The sequence below is a fragment of the Vulpes lagopus genome, chromosome 12 (genome assembly GCF_018345385.1).
Source record: "Vulpes lagopus strain Blue_001 chromosome 12, ASM1834538v1, whole genome shotgun sequence".
NCBI classification, from domain to species: Eukaryota; Metazoa; Chordata; class Mammalia; order Carnivora; family Canidae; genus Vulpes; species Vulpes lagopus.
Genome location: NC_054835.1, coordinates 29666439 through 29683288, shown reverse-complemented (window position 1 = coordinate 29683288; position 16850 = coordinate 29666439). Strand labels below are relative to the sequence as shown.

General features: G+C 43.0%; 1 long non-coding RNA gene and 1 pseudogene across 1 annotated transcript in view; one reads left to right on the top strand and one right to left on the bottom strand.

Moving 5' to 3' along the window:
• LOC121473890 overlaps positions 1–14428 on the top strand; it is a 31499-nt gene extending 17071 nt beyond the window's left edge. Inside the window, exon 3 of the long non-coding RNA XR_005983255.1 lies at positions 14242–14428. This is a non-coding gene — a long non-coding RNA (uncharacterized LOC121473890). The remainder of the gene's footprint in view (positions 1–14241) is intronic.
• On the bottom strand, positions 6891–7668 carry LOC121473887 (annotated as a pseudogene).
• Positions 14429–16850: the final 2422 nt, after the last annotated feature.

The window sequence follows — 16850 nt, the reverse complement described above, 5'->3', positions numbered from 1 at the left end:
AGCCACCATTCCACTTTTCCACGACTTCCCTCTCTTCATGGGAAAGAAAGAAAGTTCTATTTTAAGCCCCTGGTAGTTTGGGTTTCCTACCACATATGGCCAAACGTAATTCTTTTTTTTTTTTTTTTAAGATTTCATTTATTTATTCATGAGAGACACACAGAGAGAGGCAGATACAGAGGCAGAGGGAGAAGCACGCTCCCTGCAGGGAACGATGTGGGACTTGATCCCAGGACCCAAGATCACACCCTGCGCTGAAGGCAGATAGATGTTCAACTGCTGAGCCATCGGCTAAACCTAATTCTAATACAGTGTGGTTTTAGAAACTAGGAGTGGCATTGCTACACTCCATTTCATAAGCCCAGAGACATTGGGAATTACAGCCATGGGAAGCATTTCAAATGTATTTTCAGACCATATCATTAGGTTTAGCTTCTTAAAGTATTCCTGGTCCCAACACAAAATCTAGTGTCAGCAAGCAGGTAATTCCAAGTTAAACTGTGAGATTCACGATGTCCAATTTCTAATATAGTTGCCTTGAGTGTAAGGGAAAAGAAAGGACTTGGGACAGGGTAATCTTCTCCCAGTTTATCTTGTTTCCAGAGATTACCATCCCCACTCCAAGAACTATTAAAAGGCCCTCTTGAGAGAACTGCAACCAAAAATAAAGTGGCATTTGGCATCTTTCTGGGAACACATTTAACTCTGCTCCTAGAAGAATAACCTGTTTTAATTTGCTAAAAAGCTCAAGTCAAATCATGTTTTCATCTGGGCTGGGAAAAGGAAAACCACTGACAAAATATTTTAAAACAACAATGCCAATCTAAAAAGCAAAATGCCAAGTTCAAATAAGGTTATGCTAGAATGTACTTCGGTTACAGTAAATCAAGTCTGCTGAAAACACACTTTGGGAGTCAGATCTAAAATATTAGGACTGGGACACCTGGGTGGCTCAGCGGTTGAACGTCTGCCTTCAGCTCAGGACATGATTCTGGAGTTCTGAGATGGAGTCCCGCATTGGGCTCTGCATGGACCCTGCTTCTCCTCCGTCTGCCTGTGTCTCTGCCTCTCTCTGTGTCTCTCATGAATAAATAAATAAAATATTTTTAAAATAAAATAAAAAATAAAATAAAATACATTAGGATTGGGGAATCAGGGTTTTTTTGGTTGTTGTTCCTCGAATAAAAAAAGGATGGTTATTGGGCACCTAGCTGGCTCAATCAGTAAAGCATCCAACTCTTCATATCTCGGTGTTGTGAGTTTGAGCCTCGTGTTGGGTGTAGAGATTACTTTTTTAAAAAGTTATTTGTGGGTGTGGTGAAGGGAGGTGCAATATATTGCTGTGATGTTTAGAGGAATCCTAGTGCTTACTCCTTCCTGCCAAAGTTCGAATTGGACAGCAGTGAAAATCAGGGTCAGACTCAAAAGCAAAGAGCTTCACTCAGGTGATTCTCTCCAGAATTAAATAGTAACATCAAGTTAGCTTAATTTGATGTCCTCTGGTGTACAGAGCTCACTCTCTTTTCCAAACTCCCTGCATGTTGTCCCCTCTACCAAACCAAGAATGATGGCTCTGGCCAGTTTCTGCAAGATTCCCTCTTCCCACCTAACTCACTATGGACTGAAGCTAGGTTTGTGCACAGTCAACTCTCAAGTGAGCCGGAAGAGAGGCTATGCAGCGTGTGATTTTGCACTGGCAACGTGTTAACCTGACCCAGCCATCCTCCTGCCAGTATGCACACCTCTGGACTACTCCAGGCAGTTGCTGCCCATGTGGGGAAAGCAAACAAAGTTAAGTGTTGTTTTAGGCAAAGCCTGACAGAGGTAGCAAATCTGTCTCAAAAGAAATCATGCAGGAGCACCTGGGTGGCTCAGTCAGTTAAGTGTCTGCCTTTGGCTCAGGCCAAGATCCCAAGGTCCCCTCTCCCTCTGCTCCTGTTCTCTCTCTCTCTCTCCCTGTCTCTTGCATGTGCTCTCTCTAATAAATAAATAAAATCACACACACACACACACACACACACACACACAGAAATCGTGCAGTGCATCCCAAAGCCAATATAATGAAAACATTCAACCATCCTCAGCCGTTCTCCTGTTATGATAAATAATTAACTTTCAACAGGTCAAATTATCTATTTATGTGTGGACTTTAGAAGGTTTCTGATAGCGACGCCTGGGTGGCTCAGCAGTTGAGCATCTGCCTTCAGCTCAAGGCATGATCCCGGGGTCCCGGAATTGAGTCCCATGTCGGGCTCCCTGCATGGAGCCTGCTTCTCCCTCTGCCTCTGTCTCTGTGTCTCTCATGAATAAATACATAAAATCTTTTTTTAAAAAGGTTTCTGATATTATGTCTTTTTCAGAATAGGTATTTCACCTCTAGGGTAAAGGAGAACCTGGCAATGAAATCTATACTCTCTTGGGGAGCAGGGGAGGGAGAGGTAAGCCTTGCATTTAACTTTAATTGGTGATGAGTTTTAACATTCTATTCCAGTGTGTTCAGCCAGGATAACAGCTCATTATTAACCTGTGCTTTCTGAAAGCCACCTGCCTGCTGCCACAGCACAGGAAAGGGCGCCTTCATTCCTTGCTCACTTTCCCTTTAAGAGTCCTTCGTATTTCAACTGGTAAAGTTCCAAGTGCCCTCTGGACTAATTGGCACAATGTGAGAATTTTCCAATTTGGAAGAGAAAGAGCCTGTTCTCCAGGGAAGGCTCTTCAAGGTAATTGCTCTCTGAGAGATTCCTGCCACTACCTTTGGCAGCCTTCACCAGAGACAAATCCCTCTTGCTGTTAGGAGGAGCTAGAAACCCACAGATGGAAAAATAAAAGTTTGGGACACACTTGCCAAGACCTTTGAAGCCAATGACCTATAAAAAGGGAGGAAGTGGAGAAAAGGCCAGTACAGGCAAAGGCAGCTGAACTACCCCCCCCCCCACACACACACACACCATGGGCACCAGAGCTTTGGCTAGGCTTTTCCAACGTCCTCTTTCTAGAGATCTTCATTTCAGTGAAGGCAGTAGGAGGTAGAGGGAGCTCATGCATTAACCAGGATTCCAAGCAGGGGTGAGAACAGCACTTATTTGGAGCAAATCCTTTAACAAATCACCTGGGCTGGATGGAGGATGTACTATATAAGAAAATGCAGTGGTTGGGGTATTTGGCTGGCTCAGTTGCTAGAGCGTGGGACTTTCGATCTCAGGGTCCTGAGTTCAAGCCCCACATTGGGTGTTGAGCTTACTTAATAGGTTAAAAAAAAAAAAAAAGATAGTGGCTAAACCAGACAAGGCTCTTAGAGGAATCTGTGTGCACCCAGGGGGTGAGGGGGAAAGTGAAAAGCAAAGACACAGAGAAGAGAGAAGTCCTTTCTGGGCTACCATCTGCCACCCCGGACAGCAGGGGATATGTGTGGGAAAAAGGCCAAGATGGGGATGCCAAACAATTGGGTGGCAGGCTGGAGAGAAGTGCTGAAGAATGAAACTAGAATAATGGTTTTCTGTGAGTGGTGGGCTGTCGGGTCCCCTTCCCCAGCTGTGCTTTCAATCTTCATTCAAGTAGATGGTGTTCCCTGTTATGTGTGTGGGTGAGCACAATCTTTCTGGAAACTAAGGAGGTGCTGAGTCCCACAGTCTGTTGACATAAGGTGAGAAAGAGAGAGAGAACGATGCTGGATGCAGGAGGTAGGAAAGCCCCAGCAGGGCTGTGGCACTTTCGTTCCTCTGTGAGTTCATATCACAGTCCTGGCAAAATGGCAGGAAGGAGATGGCAGCCAGAGGTGTTCAGGGGTGGAAAAATGGAGGCCTGGAGCTGAGCTGAGGGGCAGCCCCAAGGTGAGGTGGCCGGGCTAAATGTGGATTCAGCACTGCCAAACCCCAGAGCTCCCCATCTCCATGATCTGGGTAGTCCTGTCCCTCCTCCTGGACAGCGCTTTGGAACTATTGCAAGTAGCGCCTAAAAGCTGCTGGCCTCTGGTTCTGTTGGGAGGAGCATAGCACAGGCCATAAATGGGTGTGTTTGGGAGCAAGATTCTCTGGGTTCGATTTCTAGCACAGGTATTTACTAGACCTTGGACAAATCATTCTGATTCTCTGTACTTCAGTCTCCTCATCTGCAAAAGCAAGACAAATAGCCGTGCCCTCTTTATAGGATTGTCAGGGGGGAGTAAATGAAGTTATGTACATATGAATTTTAGCACAAGGTGATAAATATTAGTTGTTATTTTCATGACTTTCTAACAACATAGGACCATGCCATGAATAACATGTTTTGATGCTATCATTTTATCTATCTTTCTGACCCACAGAAAGAATTCAGATGCTAGAGTCCAACAGATTTGTTCCAATCCCAGCTCTGTCCCCTCTAGCCGGGTCACTCTGGTCACGTGATTTAACCTCCCTGTGAAAGGGGTGAAAAACACATCCCCTGCCCTGCAGGATTGTTGGGAAAATAAACTCCCATGGAAAGTGTCTGGCCACGTCCTGTTCATCTGGTCTGATCATGAAATGGCCCAGTGGCTCCCTTGTCCCACTCCGCATGACTATACATGCATTCTATTTTTAAAAAAATATTTATTTATTCATGAGAGACACACACACAGAGAGAGAGGCAGAGACACAGGCAGAGGGAGAAGCAGACCCCATGCAGGGAGCCTGATGCAGGACTCAATCCCAGATCCCAGGGTCACGCCCTGAGCCGAAGGCAGGTGCCCAACCACTGAGCCACCCAGGCATCCCTCCACATGCATTCTAAATGGCTCTGGGGGCTCCTAGACTTTTCAGACTTTTCCCACATTTGGTTAAGTCTGGCTGAGGTTAACCTCACTTGTTGGTAATTGTTCCTCTCTGTGTTGTCTGGACATGCCATTAGCCTCAGCTTTGCCAAGCAGGTTGGCTGAAAGAGGACTGGGTTAGTTCAGAGGTACAGGCTGTCTCAAGAAGCACGAGGAAATCTAAACTGGTGGGAAACTCTAAGTCAGACACATTTATTATGAACCGTATGTTTCCCTTTCTTGACCAGCTCTGGGTTGCTGTCCATGTGAGCTGCTCCTCCTCTGCTTCTGGGGACCTCCCCAGAGGCTGTCACTGAATGCTACCATCTGTACTCTTTACTCCTTGTAAACAAGGATGCCAAGCCCCCATTACTGCCCCTCCGGAAGGCCTGATTTCCCTCAAGGTGTGCATGGGGACCAAGATGTTCTATTTGGCTGTTGTAAGAGTGACCACAGAAAGCTGAAGGACTTGGGAACATATATGTCCCTATATATGTGGTTAAGATGCATTACAATTGCCCTAGAAGCATGTATCTGGGGGTTAATGGTGGCTGTCTCTAAATGAGAGATGACACAGTTTTATCCTTTTCTTAAATCTGTATTTAAATATAATCTTTTATACAATGAAAACATATGGCTTTTGCAATCGGGGGAAAATGACTGTGAAGGACAAAATAGGCATACTTAGCTGGGAAATTCATTCGAAAGGTGTTTACGAAGCCTATGGTATGGCCAGCCCTGGGCTTAGCATTGAGCAAAAAGGATAAGGAAGACTCATGCACTCAAAGAAGCTTCAATGAACTGAGGAAAGCCTTCAATAAATAAACAAGTATGTCATGGCAAATTGGGATGCATGCAACAAAGGAAATGGCCTGGCTGCTGCAGTTGACAGTGGGAGGAGGCTGTGGGTGATGGAACCTACTTTTTTTTTTTTTTTTTAAGATTTTATTTATTCATGAGAGGCACACAGAGAGAGGCAGAGACATAGGCAGAGGGAGAAGCAGGCTCCATGCAAGGACCCTGATGCAGGACACCATCCCAGACTCCAGGATCACGCCCTGAGCCAAAGGCAGATGCTCAACCACTGAGCCACCCACGCGTCCCTGGAACCTACTTCAGAAGGTGGTTAGTAGGTGCCATGGAGATTCAGAACCGAAGGCAGAGAAGGAGTGTGCAATGCAAAGAGTAGGTGGAGAGGAGTTCCAGACACAGGAAGTGCCTGTGGGATGGTCCTATAGGAGGAGCAAGGTTGGCACTCCAGCGTGTTTGGGGAGTGGAGGTAGTATTGCAGAGGGGCAGAGGCCAGCTCATGCAAAGCCTCTAAGCCTTGGCAATGATTTTGGTCTTTATTCCAAATGCAAGAGGAATCCAGTTAGGAGGTTCTTGAAAGAGAAGAAAGAGGCCAGAGCAGCATCAATGGAGCCAGATAGAGATGCTTGGGTTTAGGGCATTTTGAAGGGAAAACAAAAAGACAAACCATGCTATTGGATCAAAGGTGGGAATGAGAGGGAGGGAGGTGCCATAGATGGCTTCCTGTTTTCTGGCTTGGAATTATCTACCAAAGTGAAGCAGATTGTGGGAGGAATAGGTTTGGGCATGTTAAATTTCAGATGTCTGGGTTTATTAAAAGGGTAGCATTTAGAGGTGACTCCGTCCTCTGATGTGATGAAGTCCAATGCAAACAAGAGAAACAATTCACTAAATTGCTTTGGCACAACTTAACAGCTTTATAAAGGTTTAGTTCCCTATTTACAGAACTGTTAAAGATCTTAAAACGTCATGGATAATGTTCAGTTGTACTTTATTTCATTTTATGGGTGATTATATGTGCTATGGGAGCATTTGGTAGTTTTCATAAGGGTAATGGGTATAATCCTCATGAATGTCAAAGATCTACTGTAGAGGGCAGCCTAGGTGGCTCAGCGGTTTAGTGCCGCCTTTGGTCCAGGGTGTGATCCTGGAGACCCGGAATCGAGTCCCACGTTGGGCTCCCTGCATGGAGTCTGCTTCTCCCTCTTCCTGTGTCTCTGCCGTTCTCTCTCTGTATCTTTAATAAATAAATAAAATCTTAAAAAAAAGAAAAAAAAAGGATCTACTATATAGATACACTACACAGTATCTTGAACTAATTTCTAATACAACTTTATGGAAAATGTTAAGTGGCTGGTTGGTGTGTGTTCTGTGGATATGCAATAGTTATCCTTTATTTAGCACTTACTATGTGCTCCACATTCTGTTATATACTCTATAAATATTTCACCTGAGCCCCACATTATTTATCATCCATTTTATTTATTTATTTATTTATTTTTATTTATTATTTATTTATTTATTTATTTATTTCCATATCATTATCTTTAATGTCCAAAGTTTATAATATAAGGGCCAGGGCTTTCTCCCCAACTCAAGTTTATAAATTTTCGATTGGTTTGTGAGGCCAATAGGGATACTTTTTATTGTCTAATTTGGTTTTTGGGAAGACTTTATTCAGGTGCTCAATGGTCATCTGATCAAATGGAATTATGTTCTTCATCTTCTCCAGCTCTTTTTTATATTCTTCAATCCTGGCCTTTGAGAGAGACAAAAACTCAGCACAGCTTTTCACATCTTCTTTTTCCTCAGCATCCACCTGGACAGTGTATTTATCCTCTGGCACAGGAAGGAGTTATCAGGGCATTAAACTTCTTCTCAAAGTCATCTACCAAGCCAGCCTTTGCCACATTGGCCTTGCAGTAAGTCCAGTCAATAGCAGGTGGTTTCTCAGGAAGAGTAGCCAACCTGGAGGTAAGCATCTCATTCCAGGATCTCAGGGAGTTGGCAATGGCCTTCTGGTTTCAGGGTATGATCTCCCCAAAAGCTACCCAGTCAATGGTTTTTAGAGCAAGTTTTCACCCAGCCATCTTGAGATCCTTCACTGACCCCAGCAGCCCACAGTCCACAGCCTATCATCCATTTTACATGTGAGAAGTAAAAGCTCAGAAAGGTTAAGTAACTTGCCCAGAGTCACAGAGCTAGGAGGGGGTGGAGTTTGTATCAGACCCAGGTCTGAGCTGACCAGAAAGTTCAGATTTCTATGAAGCAGGTTTTGCCCTTGGTTACAGAATGGGTAAAAGAGGGATTGAGGCCAAAGTGGGATTGAGAATGAGAGAGGTTTATTGGGGAGTGACACCCACAGATGGGCAAGATGCAGTACAGACCAGACAAAATCTCTGCCAGCCCAGCATAGAGCTCTGAAGCAAAGACTGCCCATTCAAGGGGGTCTGCATTGGGCAGAGATGGGTGGACCCTTGTACCACTACTTCAGCTCACCCATCAGCTGGGGAGAGCATGCCATGATCTCAGGTTGAAAACTGGTCTGGCCCCTCAAGGCTGTCAGTGAACTGCACTCCTTGCATCGGGCAATTAAGATCTCCTTAAATGGAGATCTGAGCAGTGTATCTCCTCATCTGTCACATACTCTAAAAATTGCCAGTGCTCCTTTCATCCAAGAGAAGGGTGTGCATGAGTTATCTAGTGCTGTATAACAAATTGCCCCCAAATGTAGAAGCTTAAAATAGCAGGTATTTGTTATCTTACAGTTTCTGTGCATCAGGAGTCCAGGCATGGCTTAGCTGGGAGCCTCTGGCTGAAGGTCTTCTGTGAGGTTGTTGTCAAGCTGTAGTTGGGGTCACCATCTCACCTGAAGGCTCAACTGGAAGGGAAATAGGCTTCTGAGCTCACATGCATGTTTTTTGGCAGGCCATGGGCCCCCATCACTTTGGCCTCTCCACAGGACTACCTCATGACATAGCAGCTGACTTCCTCCAGGATAAACAACCCAAGAGGCAGTGAGAAAGAACCCACAGTAGAAGTCATGGCTTTCTATAAACTCCTCTTGGATGTGACATCCCATCATTTCTACCACATTCTGTTTGTTAGAATTGAGTTAGTAAGTCCAGGCCATACTCAAGGAAGATACAAGTACAAGAATACCAGGAGTTGGGGATCACTGGCAGCCCTTTCAGAGGCTGCCTCTCATAGCTTATTCAAATAAATAACACTAATGAGGGATGCCTGGCTGGCTCAGTTGATAGAGCATGGGACTCTTGATCTCAGGGTCTGAGTTCAAGCCCCATGTTGGGTGTAGAGCTTACTTAAAAGAAAAAAAAAAAAGCAAAAAACAATAATGACAATAGTAATGAGTTTACCCACCATGTGTTGAACATTTGCTATGAATAAGAGGTGGTACTAGGTCCTCACCATATCACCTCATCCTTACTCCTTTATTTTTTATTTATTTGTTTGTTTGTTTAGATTTTATTTATTTATTCATGAGAGGCACAGAGAGAGGCAGAGATATAGGCAGAGGGAGATGCTAGCTCTCTGTGGGGAGCCCGATGTAGGACTTAATCCCAGGACTCCGGGATCATGCCCTAAGCGAAAGGCAGATGCTCAACCACTGAGCCACCCAGGCATCCCTATTTTATTTATTTTTAAGTAGGCTCCAAGCACAACATGGGACTTGACCTCACCACTCTGAGATTAAGAGTCACATGCTCTACCAGCTAAAGCAGCCAGGGGCCCCCTACTCCGTTATTCACTTAGGATTCATCAGCTAGCAGGTGCTGAACTGCTGAAAACAGAAAGACAGATGAAGTACACTTCCTGTTCTTGAGGTGTTCATGTCCAGAGGCATAATTTATTCAATTTTACAAGGGAGAAAAAGAGGAGCCACACTGTTAGTAAGTAAGTGGCTGAGCTAGGAGGCCGAAGCTGGTCCGTGTGACATCGGGGCCGCTAATATTTGTGAAGATGACATACTCCTGAATTCACAAGCTTGAAAACATCGTTAGTCCAAGAACAATTTTAAGTACGAGACAAATCATAAAGAATACATACGATGACATTCCATTTATATGAACTTCAGAAACAGAGGCTTGTTTAGTGGTGGGGTTGTTTAGACACACTGAATGGAAAAGTAAAAAATGATTTCCACAAATTAGGGTGGTGGCCATCTCTGAAGGGAGGAAGGGAACGTAGAGGGGTGGTTGTACAAAGGGCCTCTGGAGAGCTGAGTACTCTTCTGGATCTGGTGGTGGCTGTCCAATTTATCATGATACATGTAGCTGTACATATGCTCTGTTTACTCCTCTGTATGTATGACATAGTTTACAATAAATAAAACTCCAGTAAAAAACAATTGTGTCATGAGGGATGTTATTGGCCTGGTGCAGGCACTTGTGATGGCAGGTAAAGAGCTCTCTTCTTCAGACACACAAGGGCATAAAGGTCTTTTTGCCTTCTGCAAATGTCCCACACAGGTGCACCTGCAGCCTGGCTCACCACTACAGTAACATGCATTATACCCAAAATAAATTGTGAGGAGGACAGTCCTTCATCTTCATCAAGTGAGATCATCTTGCCATTTGAGCCAACATGTCCAAGCATTCCCAAAAGGACTGCTAAAGAATGAGGCCCTAGTCATGTTTTAACGGTAGCCATTAGGAGCTTTCCACAGCAAAGAGCAACTCTGTACAAAAGTGTGAGGGAAAGCTTACTCCCTGGGTACTTCCAATTAATGACGTTTTAATTTATTCTCTTTCTGAGCCTGTCAAAAAAACAGAGTGGGGGCAGGGCACCTGGTTAGCTCAGTCAGAAGAGCATGCAACACTTGATCTTGGAGTTGTGAGTTTGAGCCCTACATTGGACATAGAGATTACTTAAACAAACAAACAAACTTAAAAAAAAAAAAGCAGAGGGGACTTTTGGGTTGGGTTTAAGTTTGAAACTCTGGAGCTAGACCAGTTGGATATACACAAGAGGAAGTCAATCTCTGTCCATGAAAAGGGTGGGGAAGAAGAGGGGGACTGGGAGGAGATATCCTTTCTCCTTTGGGGATTTTGAGCTTCTTCTATCCAATCCCATCTTGGTCAAGATGGAACTTAGCTTTCTGAATTACCAGCCCTCTAGATGTTTCCTGGGCTCATGACAGTGTTCCATATATAGATGTGGGGTTGGTTGCCTGCACTGAAGGCAGGGTCACATGAAGCTGAGGGCCTAGAAGAGCGTGTGTTCTGTATCAATGTGTATGTGTGTGTTGGGGAGAAGGTGTAGGATTGCCAGATAAACACCTACTATATTTAAATTTCAGATAAACAATAAATAACTTTTTAGTATCAGTATGTCCCATGTAACACCTAGGTGTTCTTAAGCATTATTCATTGCCCATCTGAAATTCAAATTCAACTATCCAACTCAATATCCTGTATTTTTATTTTTTTAAATTTTTTAAAATTTATTTATTATAGTCACAGAGAGAGAGAGAGAGAGAGGCAGAGACATAGGCAGAGGGAGAAGCAGGCTCCATGCACCAGGGGCCTGACGTGGGATTCGATCCTGGGTCTCCAGGATCGCGCCCTGGGCCAAAGGCAGGCACTAAACCGTTGCGCCATCCAGGGATCCCAATATCCTGTATTTTTATTTCCTAAAGCTGGCAACCTGAGGAGAAGGCATTCAGCATCTGCCAGGTGTAGGCAGGCTGCTCCTGAGCACTGTGCAGCTAGCAGTGGATACTGCTTCCTTGCTCTGCTCATGATCCCTACCTGTCTCCCCTTTCCCAGCTTTTGGAGGCTTCAACCTAGTGTGCAGGTTATGCATCTGCTCTGTACTGGATGTGTAATAATGTTAAGGAACTATTGTTAATTATGCTGTGTGATCATGGTATTGTGGTTATGCTGTTGTTTTTTTTTTAAGGAGATCTTATGTCTTAGAGATGTATCCTAAAATATTTATTAAACATAAAATATCTCCAAACAAAGTGATATCTAACATTTGCTTCAAAATAATATGAGGGGGGGGTGTATATTGGAAAAAAGGGAAGATCATGGTGATCTGGAACTAGCAACAGAAGGAGAAAGAGACTGTAAAGGGACACAAGAGAATTCGGGGGATGATAGAAATGTTCAGTATTTTGATTATGGCAGTGGTTTCAAGGGTGTACATATCTGTTAAATCTCATCAAACTGTAGACTAAAATGGATGCAGTTTATTGTAAACGAATTTTACCTTAATAAAGAAATAACCTCAGGGATGCCTGGGTGGCTCAGCGGTTTAGCACCTGCCTTCAGCCCAGGGCATGATCCTGAAGATCCGGGATCGAGTCCCACATCAAGCTCCCTGCGTGGAGCCTGCTTCTCCCTCTGCCTATGTCTCTGCCTCTCTGTGTCTCTCATGAATGAATGAATGAGTGAATGAGTGAGTGAGTGAATAAATAAATAAATAAATCTTTAAAAAATAAAAAAGAAATAAAGAAATAACCTCAATAAAATTACTAGTTGGAAAACTAAGATATGGGAGGGGAAGTGGACAGGGTTATGGGTGAGACAGTGTTGGCCACAAGTTGGTTTCCAGTTGGTGGGTCAGGGGGGGTGTTTACACATTGGTTTCATTACACTGATTATCTGCTTTTTGAACTATGTACAAAATTTTCTGTAATAAAAAGGTTTTCAAAAGATAATATGGACAAAAGAAGAAAATTCTAAATTAGATGTTTTGGAATCTCTCAATAATGTAAAAAAATATCGTTAGAATTTGATTTGGTTGACTGGATCTAATTCATTGGAATTGGGTTGATCTCTGTGAGGGACTGAAATAAAGCTTTTATTATCTAGAAGTCTATATTCAGATTTCCTCTAAGTGACTTTGAATTCTCATTACACATTAAGGAAAAAAAATGAGAATCCAAAAAAGCAAGAATGTATAATGGTACAGCCACTTTGGAAGACAGTTTGGCAGTTTCTTCAAAGCTAAACATAGTCTTACCATACGATCCAGCAATTACACTTCTTGGTATTAACCCAAATGAGTTGGAAACTTATGTCCATACACAAACCTTCATATGAATGTTTATAGCAGCTTTATTTATAATTGCCAAAACTTGGAACTAACCAAGATGTCCTTCAGTAGGTGAATGGATAAACAAACTGTGGTACATGCAGACAGTAGAATAGTGTTTGATAATTAAAAAAAAAAAAAAAAAGCCACTAGGGGGTTGGGATGGAGGAAATAGGGAGACATCGGTCAAGGGCACAAACTTCTATTTATAAGATTAACAAGTTTGATGATCTAATGTACAGCATGGCGATTATGGCTAATAATACTGTACTATATGATGAGGGATAGAAGAAGAAAAATGTCCATCTTTAGTTCAGAAGGTTGACCTATGGCCTGTATAGTTTTGATAAGAATCAAATATGTGCTGGTTTCTGCATTCTTAAAGGGTCTCATGCTCCTTAACCCACTGATAGTTAATATCAAACTGAATAATAAGCACCAGAGAAATCTTGCAAAAGTAGTTTTATATGTAGAAATTCAAAGACATTTATGATCTCCTACTCCCTGCACGTCCTCTTCTCCTTGGGCACTAAGCATCTGACCACAAACTTCATACAGCAAAAGTGCAGTTCTTTCTGCCCACGGGTACTGTCCCCATGCTAATTAAATAACCTTACTAAGTTGCACAGTAAAACAGCTCAAGAATTCTTTTACCTATGCTGTCCCCCATATGGGGATAACAGAGTGAGTCCAAGAGCCTTAGTGTGACTTGATAAATCTTGCTGCTGCTGCTTCTTCTTCTTCTTCTTCTTCTTCTTCTTCTTCTTCTTCCTTTCTTCTCCCTCTTCTTCTTCAGATTTTATTTATTTATTCATGAGCACAGAGAGAGAGGAGAAACATAGGCAGAGGGAGAGGCAGGCTCCCTGAGGAGAGCCCACTGCGGGATTTGATCCCAGGACCCGGGGATCACCACCTGAGCCAAAGGCAATGCTCAACTACTGAGCCAGCAGGGAGCCCCTAGTCTTTGTTTCTTACCTGAAAGAGACCGAAGGGAGCTATTACCCAGTTGAAGCACTCACCCAACAGGGGACCCTTCCCTTAGGACTGGATCACAGATAAAACTCACAAGAAAGTTGCTTGATTTAGACAGGCATTCCATACTTTGGGGTCTTTTCATGTTTCTCATTTGTCCTTCCCCATGGGCTATTTGGCATTCTCCATTCTGCTCTCATGTTGAAAGTACTTCTAGCTTAGATATATGATTCTTAATACGATATAAAATAGCTACCCTTTCTTAACAAAGGCCATGGCCTCTACCCCATCCATTAATACTAGTTCTAGAGGTTTACAAAGGGTGGTATCATTGGTCACCAAATATATCAACTCTCTCAAAATGGAAAGAGGCAGCCCCAATCTCTGTGGCACTTCAGTCCATTCACCAGCATCTACTGTAGCCTAGGATGCAGTAGGAAGGAGAAGGGAAGTTGACATCCCTTCTTAAGTGGCATAAAGGTGTCAGAGCAGTTGAAAATGAGGGACACCTCCCACCACTCTGAACCCCAGGAACATTCAGCAGTATTCCTAACAGGACACCATTTGAAAGCTGAGGGGGATTTTGGTAATGGATCCCTAGTTAGTTAATGAACTCTCTTCATTTTTAGGAGTTAATTATGGAACCAATTTTCTCAATCCCAGAGGATTCCCCTTTGGCCTGTCTCCTATCACACTGGAGTCAATTTGGACAACAGGATTTAAAGAAAAAGCACCTCATCTTCTTCTGTAGTAATTCCTTGGCCTTAATGTTCTCTGGAGGATGATGAAAAATAGCCCATTAAAAGGTCCTAATACTTCAGTTGTATTTATCAATTTTTTTTTTACAGGCATCAAAGAAAATGGACCAAAGTGCCCTACAACCAGGCCTTAATGCCACTAAGTCAGGGTCCTAATCCAAGAAAGACTTGTAGGATGTGCCTGGTAAGATTACAGGCCCATCCACCATAGGTATTTTAGAAGATGATTGTTTAAGTAGACTACCCCAATCAAAGAAGCCAACTGAGTCAGACAAACAAGAAAATCAATCAGCAGAAGAAAAAGTTGAAATAAGCCTGCAAGTGATCCCAGACCCCTGAGAAATTCCCCCTCCATACAAACCTTTGGAGCCTTCCACTTCTAGTCCAGCAGACATACTGGAAGTGGAACATCATACCTACCAAGCACTCACATTAAGGCAGGATTATATCTACTTAGGAAAGTAGCAAATGGGGAAATGGGCACAATTAAGGTCCATGTCCCATTTTCCATGTCAGATCTGGCTCAAATAAAAACAGCTAAGATGACACTCAGAGAATCTCTCCAAGTTTATAGGTAGATTTCACCAGGTGTCTCTAACATTTGATTTAACCTAGCAGGTTATCTATATTATCCTAATACACTGTTGTACCCCAGAAGAAAAGGCTCAAATTTGGGCTGGGGCACAAGAATTTGCAGATAAGCTGGAAATTGGGAAATCATTATCCAGTAGGAGGAGACACTGTTCCTAATGCAGTGCCTCCTTGGAACTACCAAGAGGACAGATCTGGCAGGGAAAGATGAGACCATATGGTCACCTGTTTATCGGAGGGAATGAAAAGAGGATTTTCTAAACCTGTCAATTTTGATAAAGTTAGGGAAGTAACCCAGGCAGATGATGAAAATCCAGCCTTATTTCAGGGATGTTTAATAGAAGCAATTCATAAATATACAAATTTAGACCCAACCACACCAGAAGGGATGGCTGTCTTAAATATGCATGTTATGAGCCAATCAGAACCAGACATTGGCCATACATTAGCAAAAATGCCCGTAGGCCCTTAAATTCCAAACAAAGATATGGCTTTAATAACAAAGATATGGCTCTAAGACAGGAAAAGGACTTCAGGGCTAAAATACGGGGCAGAATGTAGCCTTAAATATTGGCTGCACAACTGTGGATCTCCCACAATGCCAGGATGGCCAGGAGCAACAGAAGAAGCCAGTATCAGACAGAAGTCCAGGTAAGACCTCATGCTATAGATAGTTGTTTTATGGACAGTGGAGTAAAGAATGTCCTGTTAAATGCCCTCCACCAAGATTGTGTCCTACCCGCAGGGCAGAGGGACATGGAAAAAGGACTACCCTTCTCACCAGAGAGAGAGAAAGAAGATATGGTGTTAAAGGGTCCTGAGGCTGGTCCAGCTCCCCTGAACATGAAGATGGCTAAAAATAAATAAATAAATAAATAAATTAAATAAATAAATAAATAAATAAATAAAATAAAATAAAATAAAATAAAATAAAATAAAAGAAGATGGCTGAGCCCTGGAGTTACCCTGGATGCGGGAGGTAAATTCATCAATTTTCTTATTGATACAAGAGCCACTTACTCTGTCCTTGTTCAGCATTCTAGCCTGAACTTTCTAAACAGAAAATTACTGGAATATAGAAGGAGAACCTAGGGGCACCTGCGTGGCTCAGTTGGGCATCTGCCTTCAGCTTGGGTCATGATCCCAGTGTCCTGGGGTCTTCCCCACACCAGGCTCCTTCCTCAGTGGGGAGCCTGCCTCTCCCTCCCCCTCTACTTGCTGTTCTCTCATTTTTGTAATCCCTTAAGGGAAGGGGCCCAGCTTCTATCCACCTTTGAATGGACTCCATTAGAAGAAGAAGCACCTCATCTTCTATAGTAGAAGAAGCATGCCAGCTTACAAGGGAGTTAGAGACAGTCCCCATTTGTTTGGCAATGCACCCAGGAGAGAACTGAGACATCTTACATTGACTTGAGGAACAATAGTATAATATGTCAATGATATTTTAATATGTAGCCTCATGAAAGAGGCCTTGGACTATAATTCTATTGTTGTACTAAGCTTTCTTGGGGAGAGAGGATATCAAATATCATCAAAAAAGCCTCAAATTTCTAAACAGAAGGTAAAATCCTTAGAGTATGAATTAACTCCTGGACATAATTCCTTGTCAACTGAGGGAAAAAGAGCTATACAGAGTTGAAATTACCTGCGACAAAAAAAACAAAAAACAAAACCCAACTCTGAACCTTTATAGGAATGGCTGATTTTGCTGCCTATCGATCCCAGAGTTTGGAGTCTTAGCCAAAACTCTCTGAGTCCACTAGAGGGCCAGATGAAGAGCCTTTAAAATAGGATAAAGAACAACAGGAGGCCTTTTCAGTAACTAAATAAAAGCTATCCTTGGCCCTGACTCCAGCTCTACCAAAGCTAGAAAAGCCGTTTACCTTATT